This window comes from Lygodium microphyllum, chromosome 24 (assembly GCF_053477565.2).
Source record: "Lygodium microphyllum isolate KBCC chromosome 24, Lygodium_microphyllum_v1.1.10, whole genome shotgun sequence".
In the NCBI taxonomy this organism is placed as follows: Eukaryota; Viridiplantae; Streptophyta; class Polypodiopsida; order Schizaeales; family Lygodiaceae; genus Lygodium; species Lygodium microphyllum.
In genome coordinates this window covers 52,757,226-52,776,206 of record NC_141158.1, presented here as the reverse complement: position 1 = coordinate 52,776,206, position 18,981 = coordinate 52,757,226, and positions in this window count along the sequence as shown.

Below are 18,981 nucleotides of genomic sequence, written 5' to 3'. Positions count from 1 at the left end.
CCGAATCTGCATAAGTTGTCCCAAGTCTAGAGTCATGGGAACCTTCTTTTCATATTCATTTAAAAATCTATCGCGCATAACTCCTTGAAGGATTTGATTGACCCTCTTGGGAGGCTTCAATACCATTTTCTGGCATCTCTCTTTAGGGTACTCAAGAACACAAGCATCTGATGTAGATCATCAAACCCAATTGCAAGGCAAGTTAGGCAATATTCTTTCAAAATGTAGCATCAGATCCTCATCCAGCAACCCAGGAAACACTAGGAGATCCTTATAAGGAGGAGGGCATTTAGTTGTCTTCTTTGGGATCAACAATGGGTCATCATGGTCTTCATATTCATCTTGACCTAGTTCTAGCATCTCAGGGCCCCTAATCTCTTCCGTTTCCACCTTTATTAGTGTAGCTTGATCCATGGACTTCCCTTTTTGCCAACTCACAGAGTGATCTAGGGAGTCCTATGACTTTTAGCATATCATTCTAATCCTTTCTCAGAGGATCTTCCATACCTTGCCATTATTCAAAGGCCATTCCAGAATGGATTTATGCAGGATCTTTTTCCCTTAATCTAAAACAGATATATCAACATTATTTAGAGTTTGAGGGTCGGGTCTTTTGAGCAACGACTTTCCCTTAACAACTAAGGCTTCCAACATCCTTGTGAGGTCTAATATTTTAGTGGTGATCCACCACCTGGGACATTTCAACCACCAGCAAATCCCATTGTATGTTGTTACTTTCCCATAGTGTTACGGTTTTAGCATGATCGTTGGTTGATGCCATGACTGCCATGGGTTTCAATATACTTGTTATTTGCATATCCTCTAGGTTGATGGATGGTTATGCATAATATTTTGTGAATAGGGACTATACCAAGGCGAACCTCAGCACATGCCATCATGCTAGATGATGAACTAACCACTAGATGCTTACTTTCCATGTTACATAAATCATTTCTCGTAGAGGATTCAATCTCTAAGTAATTATTTAGGTCTACTAGGAGGTTTTGAATAGGGCAAGCCAAGTGTTTGAAATCGTGGACAAATCCCATTTTACAAATACTTTAGCACATCCCTGATGGTCAATGTTATAAATTTTCAATCCCTTTTCGGCCAAGGTTCAAAAACCACCACTTATTAGCAGCTCTCAACAAACCTATTGGGACCTAAAATGGGTCTGACACTAGCTTTAAGGCACTAGTCGGGACCTCTACCACACACCTAAAACCACCCCACATGGCCTCGTGGCTAGGAGTGTCTAAGACTTTGTGTTTGTAGCGTTTTCCGTAGTCCAATGAATAACTCTTTCCCTACTCCTCAGAGGGAGTCCCTAAACATGTTGATGTTATACACCACATAGCACACACATCGTAGTCAAACGAATAACTATTTCCCTACTCCTCAGAGGGAGTCCCTAAACATGTTGATGTTATACACCACGTAGCACACACATAGGGACCACCCCTCAGTTGGTCACTACGGCTCCACTACGGCTCTCCTATAGCTCAGGGATTGGCCCTAAGATGCACCGTGAACATAAAATACTTTTGAAATGAAGTCTACTTCTTTAATAGATTGATCCATGAGGCAAGTCAATAATCCTCAATAAATAAATCCCAAAGAACTAAACCGAATATCCAACCCTACGGCTTGGGATACCTCACACTCTCAACGTAGGGTCATCACTCATACAAACAGGTGATATGCATGTATGATACAATACCATGATGTGCATCAATGCAAGTGTGAATATGACCATTGTGCTCAAAACAAATATTCTTTGAAAATCAGCAACATGAAAGTGTGAAGACAATTTTTTTCATGATTTCATTTTCTACATGAGTGCTTCATTGCTAAGAGCTAGCATCAAGTTTCATTGTGCAACTAGTCCCTTTAATTTCAAACAACCGCAAACTCTATATGAAATGCAAGATCAATCATCAGCATTCAACATACTTCAACCACTCAATAACCCCCTTTCCTCCTACCGTTTAAGATTTTGCTTACGTTGATAGATGTAGGCTTGGTTTTTTAATGTATTTTTCATTATTGGAAGTCAGCACTCTAATAAAGAAATGGGGTTGAAATAAGGCTAAACCTCATGCTTCAGCTCCATCATATGATCATACACACATTAATCTTATTTTTCCTTATTTTTATGATGCAAAAAACCCAAAATTTTCTATTTTTCATTTATTTTTTATATTTATTAATAGAAAATTATTGATTTTCATATGTAGACTGATTACTCTTATAGTAAATGATCTTCTTAGCATATTTCATTCCATGGGAATAGCAAATGCACACCAAAAACCCAAAAACTGCATACTTTTCCTTAAACCACCTAGTTTTAGGTTTTGTGTATTTTGCATACAATTTTTATATGACTGGTCTTTTATGATTCTTTCAACATGACTGATCAAAGTGAGAATTGGCAAATCAAATCCAAGCATTACTAACAATTTCAAACAAGAATCCATTACAAAACAATAAAAACTATATTTTTCTCATAAAATCGCTCATTATGACACTTGTTTTTTATATTGGAGATCCGTTGACGCTCTTTTATGGCTGCTGACGATCTATCCAACTCCGATTCACGTGTCTCTCTACTTGCACATCATCATTTGACAAAAAATGTCTATCTCAATCTATCCCCCTCTCTTTTACATTGATCCAAAAGAACAGTCCACAAGAGGAGAGAGGAGGGAGGAGAGAGAAATACTAAAAATAGATCTCTTTGTTTAATGCATCAAATTTGGTGATTTCAGTGGCGATGAAGAGTGAAAAAATGGTGGATCTCATAGCCTAGAGGGTTCCTCATGAGGTTGATAATTAGAAAAAATGAATTTTTAAAGGTTTGGAGAGGGCACCGAAAAATGGTGCCTCCTACCCCCAAAAAACGTTTTTTTCTTCATGCCCCTTCATTCCACAAGCTTAGACTCAAGTTTTCTAAAAAAACTAGATCACTTTTGCATGTTCACACTTCTTGTCAGTGGATTTTTCACTTTCGGAGGGGAAAATGTGCTCGGAATTGAGTTCCATCTAATCAGTTGACTTCCTAACGTCGAAATCTATAAACTTGGCACCCGCCATGCGCTTTTCAGCTTTTGGATCATGTAGTTTCTTCATAGCGAAAAACCTTGTAGGGATTAAATGGGGGTCCAAATAGACTTTGATCGATGAACTGAGACTTGTTTTGGCTTCTTGGCATCAAACTCCATCTAGGAAAACTCTATCTCATCAATTTGTAACCATTTCATTTTGGATGAAAATTTGGTCTTTAACGGTCTCCCATACTCTTTTCTGCTTCAAAAATGGTCTTTAAAATCTACTCTTATAGCTTTACCAGCCACTCCAATCAAGGATCAAAGAGTTATCTATCAGTGATACCCAAACCTCCAAGCCCATCATAACATACCTACCTAGAAACTCTCCTACACATTTGATAGAATGATTATGTGATGCAGAAGAATATGTGAATCCTTATGTTTCATATGATGAGGAAGGTAGCACGATCCTTATGGATCTTCACCATGTTCCCATCGTGACGCTAGGACATGAGAGAGAAAAGGGAACAAACTATCCAAGGCTAACAATAGAGTACTAGAAGTAGGAGATGTGTCAAGTGATCATCCTAGAAAGCAAGAAACTTCAATTGAAAATCAAGCGACCTTTAGATGTGGTGAGTGTGATATTGCTCACATGTATCACAATTTCCCTAAACACCAAACATCTAACAGCATACCAAATGGATATGTAGAATGTAACATCTCAATTATAATGGTCAAGGCTATAGGGATCAAACTCAAAGACAAAGAACTAATCCCAGCTACTTAACTTAGGGTCAAACTCATCATCAAGAGAGAGCATGTCACCTTTCAAGGAATAGGTAGGTTTACCTTTGTAGAAAGTTGTTATTAACTTGACACCCAATAGAGTCAAGCATATGCAATAGCGTATACAATGTGCTTCATAATCTTGACACTTGATACAATCAACTGTATGCGATGTGCTTTGTAATCTACTTTACATTTTCTCATGTGCTTGAAAGGTCCTCCAAGCAAGATATCCTTTCCTACATCCTCTCAATTTGAAAGCATATAAAACATAAGTAGTAGGCTTTTAGTCTCTAAGATCATTACAATTTTACATTTTCCTATGAGAGAATATGGAGATCCCCACAGATGGATTAACTATCATGTCGATAGGCACAACATTAGGTTGTCCAACTATGATTCATGCATCACAAGTAAGGATATTATAGTCCACTCCTTTGTCAACGGGAGCTTCAGACTGCATAAATGTATCAAACTTATGATACCATTCTCTTGGTGCTTGTGGCTTACTTCTAATTTCATAATCAAACTCCTATAGAGTGATCAGCCACTTCACTAGGCGATCAGGCCGTTGCAATTTATTCAACAATAGCTTTAGCCCCTCTATCTTTGTATAAAATACTACATTTTCATATAGAATGTAGTGCCCAAATTTCTTCATTGTAAAGACCATCCCAAGGCATAGTTTCTCCATGTAGGTATATTTAATCTCGGACACCCCCAATTTGCAAGTGGCAAACACAATCAGATGATACCACTTCTCCTCCTAAATCTGGGCTAAACAGTAGGTCAATACTATACATCATAGTTGTTGAAAATATATAAAATATCTATGTTATGAATTGTATTTTCCTTGTGGGACATCCAAACAATTTTTTTTTGCTTCTTATAGACATGTCTTAAGTTACATTTTGTTATTTGTGGAAAAGAAATGTTTTTCCAAGTTAAAGATAGTGTGTGTACCTTACGTTTGTTTGAACTTTGACAATGTCCTTACGGGAAAAGTTATACTCATTTCGAGGGATTATCGAACAAGATTTTTTAGGCATGGGTGCATTATCTTCATGATCACACCATAGAAAAAGAACACAAACAAAGGCAAGAGGCCCAAAAGGGCACTACTCAATACACTAGTCAAAGGTCCAATCATGATGAGAAGGCCACCACTAAACATTAGTTTGATCCTAAACATTAGTTTGATGAGAAGGCCACCACTAAACATTAGTTTGATCCTACGACAAAATGCAAGTCAGGAAGGCTTTGGAGAACCCATGCTCGGAGATGGAAAACCTTAGTGGACTAGCATATATTGAAGACCCTATTCTAGAGAAAGGGTGGATTATGGATTGTGCATATATGAGTTGGACATGAGTGTCCAAGTTCTTTGGATATGGGTCTTGGTGTAAGGGATGGAATATTGGATTAGCATTACACCTTAGAGAAGGTGCAAATTATTGCATTGTTGCTACTATTTTTAAAACGTGTTTGACCTTGTCTTTGTGTTAGTGTCCAAATTACGTAAATGAACCTTGTGCATAACATATTAATTAAGGAACCTATTTTTATATGTCAAATTAAATGTGCTAGAGATAATTAGAAAACTAAGCAATCCATCACAAAAATGAAAGGTGAAGAGAAGATCCCTGATGTAAAAGGGTGAGCAAGAGTGAGAGAGAGAAGAGCATAAGTAGAAGCAAGATCAATGGCTATGGAGTTGTGAACTCAAGAGAGCAAGACTGGTGTGTGGGAACTCCATTAATCAGAATGTGTGACCCACCTTCCATTATTTTCTATCATAGTAAAGATTAAGAAATGAAGATGATAGTGATGGTGGGTAGCCTTTCCACCTACAATATACAAGTGTGCAGACACTGAGTTTAAGGTAAATATAGGTGGCTAGGCATATGCAACCTTTAGTTTCCTAATAACCTCTCACTTAAAGGTGAATGTAATGGGAGTGAGGAGAAAAGTAGAATATGTACATATGAGTACGATTAGATGAGGAAATACATCATATCATCCTATGCCTATCATCTTCATAAGGAAGTCACAACTTTCTCCTAGGAGACTTTTAGTGAGTAGATTAGGAGGAATCTTATCTATGGAGATCTTAACAAGCTCGATGTGCTTATTCTCAATCACCTCTCTAAGGAAGTGAGTAGATTAGCAAGAATCTTCTCTATGGAGATCTTAACTAGCTCAATGTGCTTGTTCTCAATCAACTCTCTAAGGAAGTGATAATGCACCTCAATGTGCTTGGTCTTCAGATTAAAGACCAGATTACATGCCAACTGGATTGCAATCATAGGATTTGAATGTAGGGTGGGAGTCATAGAAGTAATATCAACATAGAGTACCAAGATAATAAGGCTACCATCTCCATAGCGTTGTGGGAATGCATAAAGGCATTAAACTTATAATATCATTCCCTAGATGCTAGCTTAAGTCCATAGAGAGTCTTCCTCAATTTGCACACTAGGTACTCCTTACCCTTTTCTATAAAACCCTTAGGTTGCTAATATAAATATTCTCATGTAGGTCCCCATGGAAAAAGGCCATCTTAACATTCATTTGATACAAGTCCAGATCTAACTATGCAACCAAGGTTAAAACCAAGTAAAGGGTAGTCATTTTGACTACAAAAGAGAGGATTTCATCATAGTCAACTCCCTTTTCCTATTAAAACCCTTGCAACTAAATGGGCCTTATATGCTAGCTTAGGATGATCAAGGATGCTCTTTAGCGTATATATCCACTTGCATGGCAATGTATGTTTTTTACTAGGTAAGAAAACCAAATCCCAAGCAGGGTACTTCTACAATGAGTGAAACTTAGACTACATAGCCCTCTCCCAACAAGAAGAATTGTCACCTCTATGCATAGCATCCTTTAAGTAAGGGGCTCATCAGAGTCTATCATCACTATGACACAATGTGAAGAGGGCTCATAACAATTAAGAGGATGCAAAGCTCTAACAGATGTCACAAAATTGGCAAGGGAGCCTATGAATCATATTCTCTCTATCCATCATCAACATCATCCTTCATAACAAGTGGATCCTTGGCCACTTGATAATCAACAACAAGCATGATGTGTAATGGGGATTGGCTATACAATATAACTAGAGGTTTCTCCCTAAAAGGTCACCCTTCACACCTCAATCACTTGCTCGAGTTTCTTATGCATCTTTTCCTCATAGAACACAGCATCATGGCTATGGATAACTTTCCTAGCTTGTGGATTCCAAAGACAATAGCCCATCCTACTTGCATCACCATATCCAAGGAATATGCATTTGATAGACTTTGGATCCAACTTGTTTCACTTATCTTTGGAAATATGGTAGAATGTCTCACATCCAAAGACTCTCAAGTGTGTATATGGAGCAGGTTTACCAAACCATAGCTCCTTAGTAACTCTACCACTAAGAGTAGTGCACAAGGATCTGTTAATCAAATGAATTGCAGTAGTAATTGTCTTAGCCCAAAATATATGAGGTAATCATGCATGATTGAGCATATTATGGATCCTCTCCTAAAAATGATCCTCTTCTTGTGCTCTGTAACACCATTTTGGGGTGTGGTATAAGAAGCAGTCAACTGAAGATTAATGACCCAATCATCACAAAATTTCTCAAAAGCACATGAGATATGCTCATCCACATTATCAGATCTTAGGTATTTTAGCATGTGTCTAGATTGGTTTTCAAGAAAAGCAAGGAAGCATTGAAAAATAGCTAAATCTCTAATTTCTTCTTTATAGAATAGTCCCAAACTTTCTGTGTGAAAAATAATCAATACACATGACAAAGTACTTAGCACCCCCCCAAAGATTGACAAGCATGGGATCACAAATATGATAATGAAGAAGAGTTAATGGATCACCCATGCATGTAGAGCTAGACTTTTTATAAGCATTATGAGTCAAAGCAAAGGATTAGTAGACCCAGAAACAAGCAAAGGATAATGACTACCAATTTTGGAACCTCTATAAAAAATGAGGTTTTTATGAGTCAAAGCCAAGGTATGATGTATATCATGTAGAACAAAAGAAGTACATATAGGAAATAGTAGACAAACATAACCAATGCCACATGCAATCATCTCCCATAAATACAGAGCCTAAAATGGTACAATAAATATAAAACCAACTGTGATATGGGATCTCATGGAAGAAAGCCCTTGAATAAAGTAACCAACACTTAGAGAATGAGAATTGATCATCAATCAATTGTGTGACACCAATGAAGAAGCATCCAATAAATACTCATAAAACCATGTATTTCATTATTGACTTGCCTACTACCAAAAAGGGATGGAATAGTATATATGTGGTGGTGGATAGACTCACCAAGGTAGCCCATTTCATTCCAACCAAGAACTAGTTTATTACTTCTCAAGTGGCCAGTCAGTCATCTTTAATGAAAGAATCAATCCTCATGGGAAAGACAAATTAGAAAAAATGGAGACCTTTCTTCAGCAGTGCAAGATGAATCTTAGGAAAGCCCAAGACCAAATGAAGATGTATGCAGCTGAGAAGAGGCCACCTTTAGAGTTACAAGAAGGGGAATTGGTTTTGTTGAAGGTGACCAAGTCTCGGTATTCTAGTTTGAAAGATGGATCCAGTAACAAGCTTGCTCACAGATTTTATGGCCCCTACCGGATCCTAAAGCGTATCTGAGACTTGGCATATAGATTGGAGCTACCCTCTTCCACTAAGCTTCATAATGTATTCCATTTTAGTCAGCTCAAGCCTTTCTATGTTGATAAAATTGATGAGATACCACCTCTTGAAGAATGTCTTATTCAATACATCCTAGAGGCTGTCATAGGTCAGTGTGAGAAGAAGCTTCAATCTCGCTCCACCATTGAATATTCGATCAAATGGAGAGGTTTACCACCTAAGGGAGCTTCTTGGAGGCATGATTCTATATTAGTATGATGCGGTAGTGGATAGACTCACCAAGGCAGTCCATTTCATTCAACCAAGTCCTAGTTTACTACATCTCAACTAGCCAATCAGTTTCTCGAGTAGATTTTTGGATTACATTGATTATCTCATGTGATTCTTCATGACAAAGATTCAAATTTCACTTCTTGACAAGTCAAGAAGTGAACTAGAGAGAGAGAAAGAGGAGAGAGAAGACTGTAGAAGAGAGAGATGGAGTGCAAAAGTGAGAGAAAGAGAGTGATGAGGAGAGAGAAATACTAGAAATGGAGAGAGAAAGATAGAAAGAAAAGAGAGATGACTGGAAGCCATGAAAGGATAGGAGAAGCTAGAGAGAAAAGAAGGACAAAGTTGTATTCTTATGCAAAAATTGATTACTTGTACAAATGTCATTTGTCCTTTTATATACCCCTAATTCAGATCTTTACATTCCATCCCCACTCGGATGTTTTTGTCCTCAAAAGCAAAAATAGGACTTATTACAAATTGCCAAGTGGTGGAAAGGGGCTAAGCACTCTGCATGGACTAAAAATAAATTGATCTAATCTTCAAGGATTCACAAAATAAGTACAACTAGAGGGTTGAGAATCAAGTACAAAGAATTGACAATCATTGAGAAATATGAAAATGAAATCTCAAAACAAAATATTTCTATTAAGAGCTCCTCCCAAATGGAGACTCTAAGTTGTCCCACTACAGACCTTCCTGTACTAAATTTGTAATAACTTTGGATTGTCTGCTGATCCAAATCAGGCATGCTATAGCTCCAAACAAAGCTCTCATTAAGTGCTTTCAACCCATATGACTCACACATCTCTATCATTAATTCAGCATTAAATCTGGTCCAAAACATAGATCTATTATTTTGTAGTGAAACAAGGCCCACTAGTTAGCATGATATTTGTCTCAAAACTCTTGAAGGTAAGGACATCATTCGCAAAGTAATGTTGGTCCATGCAGAGAGTTAAGTCCAATCTAGCCTCTTGGGTCAAAAGGAAAGGTAACATCCTATCCATGCATTATGGCCACCAAATCAGAGATATCATTACTCATGAAATAATATGCATGTACAAATGAATCCACAAAAGCATAAGCAACTAAATCAAATAGAAGCCCATGGTCATGGTCTTCCTCACATCAGAAGCTTCATAGGCTGCAACTGTAAACCCTCTATCATGCTCTTGATCATCATCAACATTATCTTAAGCATGATTGTCTTTATCCACTTCATCTGAATATTCAAGTACCATAAATATACTTGAATTCTTTGCTCTGTACATAGCTTTGTGATTAAAATACATTGGTTTAGCACATCTATAACATTAAGCATGTAACTCTCTGATTTGATCATTGGTTAATTGTTGAGCTTTATGGATTTTAGACATAATGTTTCCCACATCATCACTATATCGATCAAGAATATAATAATCATACTGTTGTCCATGGTACTCATGAGAAGCATATGGCTGAGAAGTACAGGAATGCTGCCCATAGTCATACTGCTGTCCATATATATATTGGTGTCCATGAGAGAGTGATTGGCTATACTCATTGTTGTACATATTTAGCTATGATTGCAATAAGTCTTATTGAACTATTGCATCAGCCATGGCAATAGATAGAACCAACATATACTTGTCATGTACATGCACTAAACCCTCTTGCAAAACAACATTATCAACATAAAGATTGATGAGATCTTCCAAGATGCATGGATGTACCAACTGATCCATATGAGATATCAAATGTTTAACAAGTGCTTGTTCTATCTGGATAGCATCTATCACTTTAGCTTGCCATCATGGTTGCATCAAAATGCATAAGTGCATATGCCAATACATCAATCATGTCAAGTATGTGAGCAAAAATGACTTGTTGAGTTCCATTGCTCTTATGATACTCATAATATTGCTACTGGATGCCACTTGCCTCCTATAAGACACTTCAAAGTCCATATTATCTTGTGATAGGGATCAAAACCATATGAGTAACACTCTTGCTGAGACATCTCTTGCATCATAAACCACAATTGTTGATTAAGTTTCCCTACCATTGTTGCTTGCAATTCTAACTAGTAGTAACTATTGCCACTGTTGTCTTGGTAGATATCTTGAGTGATGTCCTCAGAATAGTTGTACCTTAGTGTAGCTAGTAGATATCAGTCAGTTGTACCTTAGTCAGTCCACAACTCTATCACTTTGATAGAGTTCCAGTTGCTCCTCAGTCAATCCACAACTCTATCACTTTGATCTGAATGCCCAATTCTTAGTGCTTGTTGTAATGTCCCCATTACTTATTTTAATGCGTGTATACGTGGTGTTGCACATCCATACATGGAAAAACTACAGAATCTCTACAGGATTTACAGGAAAGATGACTCGTTTACTAGAATAGTTTGAAATATCTAGTATCATGTTTAGATGAAATCCCACTATAGATGGATCCAAACATATACTGTGACTTATTTTAAAGGGAATAAGTCATCCAAGACAAAAGATGGAGAAAAATGATGTGATTTACAAAAATCATTATTTTTTACCACTTTGATGAATTTTTGCAATTCTGTCCATGATGGCTTGTCAACCAAATGCATTTCAATCGTTTTGAGTACCCATATGACTATATTCGGAGTTCATATGATGAAGTTAGGTTCCAAATAAGTTGCAGACATGCACATGGCAGAAAAAACAAAAATAGTGAAAAAAGCATAAGCTTTTAAGCTAAACGCCTTAAGCTTTTATGAAAAAGTAAAGAAAAAACATACGTGAGAGGGAGTGGAGAAAAACCATAAAAGGGAGGACAAGGAGGGAAGAAGGACCATTAAAAAATCACAGTGTGTGTAAGACTTGAGGTTGAGATTTTATCCCTCGCCTTCTTCAATCTTGCCATAAAAAATTGGAGAGAAGGTTTGAGGACGTGCTTTAAGTCCCTCGCCTACATCGAAGTTCCAACATCGCGAGTCGCTATGGAAATTGGCTTGAGTTGAGCTGAAAGCTTCTCGCCAATTTTTGAAGATCGACAATAAATTCCCATCCTTGCGGCGAGCAACTTCACAAACCCCCGTACGAATTCTGTGCAACATCTAGCTTCATAGCAAGAGAGAGGGACAAGAGCAATCTTGACGAGGACGCGGCGCTAATCGAGAAGGAGGAGAATCTATTCCGTGAGACAAAGAGACATCATTCCATTCAATCCAAGGAAGGGGATACGCTGTAGGTCTCTCATCATCTTCTACTCTAATTTGAAAAGAGAAGACATTGAAGAACTTTATCCTATTCTATCAATCCGGTTAGATGTCATAACTTTACTCTCGTCCCTATTCCGTCTACTAGAGAGAGAGAGAGATCATACCTATTCTCTCGCTCTTGCTCTGTACTAGAGAAAGAGCTATCTTTGTTCTTACCCTTGCTTTCCAAGGTGAGAGAGAGAGAAGTATTGCTCTCCATGAAGCAAGAAGAACTATCCACGAGTCCTACATCATTGAATCTTGCAATAACCATCATCATCATCGTGCGTCTTAGACATTTGCTAGTTGGTATTATTGTCGTGTTTTTCTTCTTCTACAAATCATATTTCCATCATGGCCGTGAAGAAAAAGAATTCAAAAGTGGAAATCGCAAATGACCCTACTAACGTGGAAGCAATAGTTGGAGTTGCGAGCATGGGAGTCACTAACGAAGTCATGGGCATAGATAGCAACCCTTTACCAATCACGATACCACAGGTTTTTCTAAAAATTTAGTTAAATTCCAAGGGGAAGAGTTCATTATGTGAAGTTCAAGTGTCGATTGCTACTAGATGAATCATCACTTGAAAGTTACATGATTGATTGAAGTCATAACTACTTGAAGACATCAATCTTGTTTGTGATTTTCTAGATTAGATCCTGATTGAATTAGTATTGAAACAAATAAAAATTGAGGAGCCCTATACCTCCCCCAAGGATAGGTGTTGAGTCCCCATACTAAGAGGGGATGTTTTTACCACTGCGCAAGCATGGACCAGCTTCGATGGCGAGAGGTCTCCCAGTAGGGATCGTATTAACTAGGAGGTGGTTAGGGTGCCAAGGGGGCTCTGGCTAGTAAATCCTTTTCGCACCTATGAACTACTTGGTCCCTTGTATGGCCCAGGTTCTACTTGGGACACCTATAAACGCTAGCTATAGGTGGATTTTATCTTGGTGATGTGTAGATGCCTCGAATGAGGCAGCATGTGAAATTGTAAATTCTCTCCTGTATGGGTGGGAGAACACACATTATGCAACATAATCAATGAATTTATTTTATTTTGATTGTATGTCCGTGAGTAAATTACTCAAACGAACAACTGTGTATAAAAGGATTCTTTTTAATTAATGAATTTGTTTTTATATGTTTCATGTAATGTGGTAGATAATTAGATAACTAAGAACTTCCATAGAGGGAAGTGGGTGGATGGATTCCTGATGAATCCAGTCCTATGGAAGGGTGGTCTCGATTAGTTGAGAGGTTTTACCAAAAACAAACGCTAGGAAGAAACTCTAGGAAGGGCCGATTCGCTGACTTACCTAGGGTTTAGTCTTAGAACCAGAATTGTAAATTATCATAGGGAAAAGGTACGACGGCTATGCCAGAGCACTGTGAGGGATTTCATAAATCCTTAGTCTACTAATGGAAAAAGTGTTGTACTTCATGAACCAAGGGTAATGGCAGTCGCTCCTTCCAGACAATGAGCCTCTCAAAGGACACCTCTAGATGTGAGCTAGTTGTTGATAGGTGATTGTTAGATCAATTAGAAACCTTTGGGTCGGTCGTGCGTGGGTAACAGTAGGATGTTTCTCCTACGGGGTAAACCTAGGGTTAACTAGTGGACAAAATCCGATCATTCTAGTTAGAGTATGGATGGCAATGGCTGGAAGGTAAACTCTGGGCGACTACTAAAATGTTACTCGTCACATAATTAGGGCGGGTACGTTACACTTGTGTTGATCTTTGTCTACATCACCTTGTGTACTGAACAAGCCTAGCAAAATTGTTGGAGTTTTAGGACTTGGGGCCTTGAACATATGGTAGTCAAATTAGCCAAGTCTTTTAGTGCTGGGGTTATTATTCTCAACAACAACAGCTAAACCAATCTTCTGTTGTCTTTATCCTAAAATCCATCCTATGGATGAAGAATATTAGCAATCTGATCAGCAACCATAGATGCCTCTATATGCTTTTGAAATTACAGTATCTGGTGGTGCTGAGAACCTATTTCCCACTGAACATTGTCATAGGTGGAAGTCTTACTAAATTTATTATTGGGGTAGTGGTAATGTCTAGAGCAAGAGGATGCCCGCAATTGTTGATGTCTAAGCATCAGTGAGTTTCTCACTCTTCTTCCTTAGATCAACACAAAGAAGTGTAGGATTTGTAGACTTGAGCAACTCGTCTTGGTGCTTGTTTAGGGAAACTGAACTTAAACAATCTGCCCAATTCTCAATAGCAATAGAACTGCCTCATAGTCTACTATAGAACTGCCACAGTTTCTGTTGCAATAAAAACTTGGAGACTCTGCTTAATTCTCAACAGCATGCCATTTCTCCTGTGGAAGTTCAACTAACTTAGATTCCCAAAGTTGGAATACCATTATAGCTAGCATATCCACAGTGACCATTGCTCCATTGAATGGGCACACAGCTCCTATTGGCACATGTGGTTTTTTTAAAAGTCTATTTTGAGTTCTTATTCTGAAGATGTAGCAAAACATTCAATGTATTCCGAGTTCTTATGTTGAGAATATCTTCATTGTGCTAAATGTTGAACATATCCTCACTGTGATACCACCATTTGAGCAAGGCCGGTGACAGTTTTTAAGAGATCTAGCCACACATCTTAGTACACATTACCCTCTCTATTGCTCATAATTCTCTGAAACATCTTCTTCATGCATAACATGCTAAACCTTTCTTGATGCAATCAATGCTTGCATGCACAATTATCCATGATCCAACAAGCATAGGGATAGCTTGACCATATGCATCTACGACTATGGAGATGCAAGAGTAATAGTTCTCTAGGATCCAAATACATATTCAGTGAGGCAAATACACATTATCAAAGTTGCAAAGCGGGCTCTGATTCAAAAGCTCAATATGAAGCCTTAAGAGCTCTTGCTGTTACATACTTTGTAGGTTGCTCGGTCAACTCACATGAATAGAGGAGGTCATGGATGTGCCTTGGAGTGTATGTAAACATAAGGGAAACCACCACTCAGATTAGTGAACAGGCCTTCTCTTGCTGCATCACCAAGAATTTGCTACCTTGAAATAGTAAAGGAAGGATATTTCTACAGGTATAGTATGGTTTGCACGTGTAATATGGAAAGCATATTCACAACCTCCAAAAATTGCATGAAATTTTGATGACAACTTGGTATTTTTTCCAATCGCTGCCATATCTATCCCTTCCATCTTCAAAGATCCAAATCTTCCAACTGTAGGTGTCCAAACTGGAGAGAGAAAGAGGAGAGAGAAGACTATAGAAGAGAGAGATGGAGTGCAAAAGTGAGAGAAAGAGAGTGACAAGGAGAGAGAAAGACTAGAAATGGAGAGAGAGACAAAAAGAAGAAGAGAGATGGCTGGAAGCCATGAAGGATAGGAGAAGCTAGAGAGAAAAGAAAGGCAAAGTTGTATTCTTCTGTGAAAATTGATTACTTGTACAAATGTCATTTTCCCTTTTATATGCCCCTAATTTAACTCTTTACATCAACTTTGCGAGAATTTTGGTAAAGGAGAGAGGTCTTTGATTCAATGTGAGCAATGTGAAGGTGAGTTGCAAAGATTTGTTATATATGTCTTTGAATCCTATCCCCCTCAAAGGGACTTCTCGAAGCTTGGAGACAATGTAGTGGGAAAGTAGAATGGATGCAGATGTTTCCCGCTTTGTACAAGTTATGGCAGATTGTGGTAGTCCCACTTGCAAGTTCAGCTGCTTGCAAAAGAGGATTTTCAAAACATAATCGTGTTAAAAGTGATGAGAGATCATGTTTATCACTCACCACTTTAGATATGCTCATGTTCATGTCTCTTTCTTCTCTAGAAAACATAGAAGAAGTAGATTGGGATTTGATTTTTGAGGTATGGAAAAATATGAAGGTGAGATGCACTCAAGCTTTAGGGGCATCATAAGGAGTAACAACAATGACTTTTTGATATCATACTATGTCATGAGCATTGTAGCAGTAAGAATTTTTTGTAATCACTTTAACATTTTGTTGATAGCTTGCGTAAATTTATATGATATGCAATGTACATGCCCTCTTAAGAGTACTACAATAATAGGAATTTTTTGTAATGATCTTTAACATTTTTTTGGTAGCTTGCCTAAATTTATATGATATCAAACATACATGTTCTCTCTTTTTCATTTATCTAAGTCTATTTGTAAGTGCTTAAAAAAGATTTTGATATAAAAAGTAGCTGCTTTTTTGTAAGTTAAGGTAGCTTTGTCCTTATAAGCACTTTAAAGAGATTTGGATATAAATAGTAGTTGTTTTTTCTATAAGTTAATCTAGCTTTGTCATCCATGTTATATGTAATGCATAGCTTTCTTTGATACATAGTTAAACTTTTAAGTTCATAATGTATAATGCTTTTAGGTATCATTAATTTTTAATTATATGACACTTAAGTAATTCAAAATAAGTCTAACTTCAATATAATCCTTGATTTTAAAGTGCATATGTCATGTTTAATTGCATGCATGATTTGTATCCAAATCCAATTTGCTTTATACATAGATTGGTTATTTTCTTTGACTTTTTAAATACATGTTGTCAAAAATATGACTTTCCGCTTTACTTACATATTAAAATGCTACTAAGTAGTGGTTGTCAACATGCTTCAATTTTTAAATACATGGTATGTAGTACTTTTGGAAGCATTGTTTCTTATTTGCATGATATCTAAGCAATTTAAAATAGTTTAAGCTTCAATACAATTTTTAAAATTGATTTCATTTTGTAAATCCTCAATTAAATGTATGAGAGAAAAACAGACACTCAACATCTCTGTCAGATCCACCTGGTTACATAACTGCCTGGCTTCATAACCCCAGCTTTTCCAGTCATCTCCTCGTCTCCGTCCTCTCATAGCAGCTAATACGCATTACTGGAAGGCGGCAATTATGCTGTCACAATTGCTCTCGTTTGTTGTCATAGCTGCCTCCTCTGACTCCCGTCCTCCCTGTTGAGTGAATTATCCGATTAGAGCAAGACACCCGGACTTGCAGCAACCTCTCTCTCTCTCTCTCTATGTCTGTGGGGCAGGCCGCCCTCTGCTATGATTTCTCCCAGGCTGTCACATGCAGTAAGCAACCCCCTCCTCTCCTGCTCGACCCTAGAATCCATTTAAGCGTTATTTAAGCGTCAAATCTCCATTTCCAGATTGCTATTCATAGCCCAAATAATCCACATGAACAGCATAAACCCATCAAAACTCCTCCTTTGATGATCAAGGAAGGCTCCCCTAATATTTGGGACCAAGAATCAAGTGACAGATCGCCTCAATGACCCTATAAGAGATGAAGATCTTCTAGGATAGCTTGCTACCCTCTCCTCCCCCCTTTTTTTTTTTTTTGGTTCAAAATAGTCCCAATCTTCTCCTTTCTCTTCTCTAATGCATGAGCCTCCAGGCCATTTACTTTTTTTGGCTCATCCCCCCACCTTTCACTTGTATCTTCTCCTAGTTAGCATGCCATCGCCTTCACCTTTGTGGCCATGTTGGACAACAGCCACCCAATTAGTCCTATTGGTGCCCTTGAATGGTCTTCTTGATCTCACACTGCATTGATTCTATTGACAAAGCATGAGCTCTTGTGCAAGATAAAGCATACCCCACTTTCACACTCTATGTCAAAAATCCCATGACATCTACCCCCTCCAAACTTGCACATCCTTTGGAGGTGCCACATAGGCGGCCAACTAAGATCAAAAACTCAAACACATGTCATCTTCATATTGCGAGTCCAACTACTCCCACATGGATCATAAGTCATCAAAAGCACAGACATTCCATTCTACATGTATCCCTCAACACGTTGCAAGTCCAACTACTTCCACCTGGATCACAAGTCATCAAAATTGCAAACATCCCGTTTTGCATGTATGTCTCAACATCTATCCCTAACAATGATAGTTCTTGTAACATTCCAATCCTTGTGAATCCACTGAGTATCCCTAGTTCATATGTCAACTCATCTTCAGCTGCATCTTCAATGTCTGCCACTTTCTCTTCCTCATCTCTGTAAAGATGCTCATCTTTTACTAGGCTCACTAGTGGAGAGACCTCTTCCACATTTCTCTTTTTGTATATCCTGATCCTCTTCTCTTTTCTGGGTACCCACATGTCAGCCTTATGCAACTTTGGTGAAGCATATATCACATATAGTAGATTACATCCACACCAGACTTGATCTCTTTCTGACATGAAAGTTATCCTATAGAACCACCCTACAAAAAACTGTTTATGTCTTCCAAATCATAACTCGAATTGCCAAACTTTAAAAAACAAAAATGTATCCCTACTCACATTCTACAACTTTAGTAAGGACACTAGGACCAAATTTGAAGGGTATTGACCCCTAAAATTTAATGTGCAACATATAACTGTTCTTTACTCATCTTTTACTAGGCTCACTAGTAAAGAACATACAATTGTTCTTTACTCATCTTTACTCATCTCTGTCAATATGCTCATCTTTTACTAGGCTCACTAGTGGAGAGACCTCTTCCACATTTCTCTTTTTGTATATCCTGGTCCTCTTCTCTTTTTTGGGTACCCACATGTCAGCCTTATGCAACTTTGGTGAAGCATATATCACATATAGTAGATTACATCCACACCAGACTTGATCTCTTTCTGACATGAAAATTATCCTATAGAACCACCCTACAAAAAACTGTTTGTGTCTTCCAAATCATAACTCGAATTGCCAAACTTTAAAAAACAAAAATGTATCCCTACTCACATTCTACAACTTTACTAAGGACACTAGGACCAAATTTGGAGGGTATTGACCCCTAAAATTTTCTGCGCAACATACAACTATTCTTTATAGCATATAGTCCTGGCTAGATATCATCCTTTCAAACCCTGTAACTTCTACATATGAATCCGGATGTCAACCAAACTTTATAGGGGCCTTCCCTAGGTATCAAAGCCCATTTTTTTTGTGTC